Here is a 740-nt window from a genome sequence, read left to right as displayed (position 1 = left end):
GGGGAAAAGCCAAATCAGTGAACGTGTAAACATCTCAGCTCTGGCAGGGGTCTCCACATGGTTGCTGCATCACCCAGAACTGCATTGAGGTAGGTCCATTTGGCTTCTCCTCAGGGATGTCTTGCAGGAAATGATCCTTGCCAGCTGAAGTAGGGAGCTGGCTAAGGCAGTTTCACCCTGGTCCCACCATCACAAAGCAAGTGACCCGAGAACTCAAAAGGCGAGGCTCACTGAGTCATTTATCTCTGTGCCGTTCAATTAACTCCGCATGTGTTTATTGGCCAGGTTGGCACAATAAACATTCACTATCACAGTCCACCAAGCAGTTCTCCCTGCAGCTGATCTCAATGACACTGAGGGCACAACTGTCCATTACTGTGAGAGAGAAACAGTGAGAGGACTCAGTGTCACCACAAACACAATCTTCCCTGCAATAATGGCATTGGTCGACAGGGATAACGTGGGTTGTAGAAAGCACAGGGGCAAGACTTCTGGGGCCAGGGCAATGCTAGAGGCATGGAAGCAAGGAGCTTCCTTTTAGTTTCTAGGGTTTCCGTTCCCTCCAAAATATTTCCTCCAAGTAACCCCTCTACTTAATGTTTATTGTAAAAACCCACAAATATTGCAATGTTCATTCATTTGTAGGTTTTACACATACACAAAATTGTATGTGTGCATATATATCTGCTATATATATGCTCCTTTAAATATCTAATAGTTATGGCATGTACTTAGTGAGT

This window comes from Echinops telfairi, unplaced genomic scaffold (assembly GCF_000313985.2).
Source record: "Echinops telfairi isolate 266 unplaced genomic scaffold, ASM31398v2 ScPeMD7_66;HRSCAF=263, whole genome shotgun sequence".
In the NCBI taxonomy this organism is placed as follows: Eukaryota; Metazoa; Chordata; class Mammalia; order Afrosoricida; family Tenrecidae; genus Echinops; species Echinops telfairi.
The sequence above is the reverse complement of the archived record's forward strand: the minus strand, read 5'-3'. Positions refer to the sequence as shown.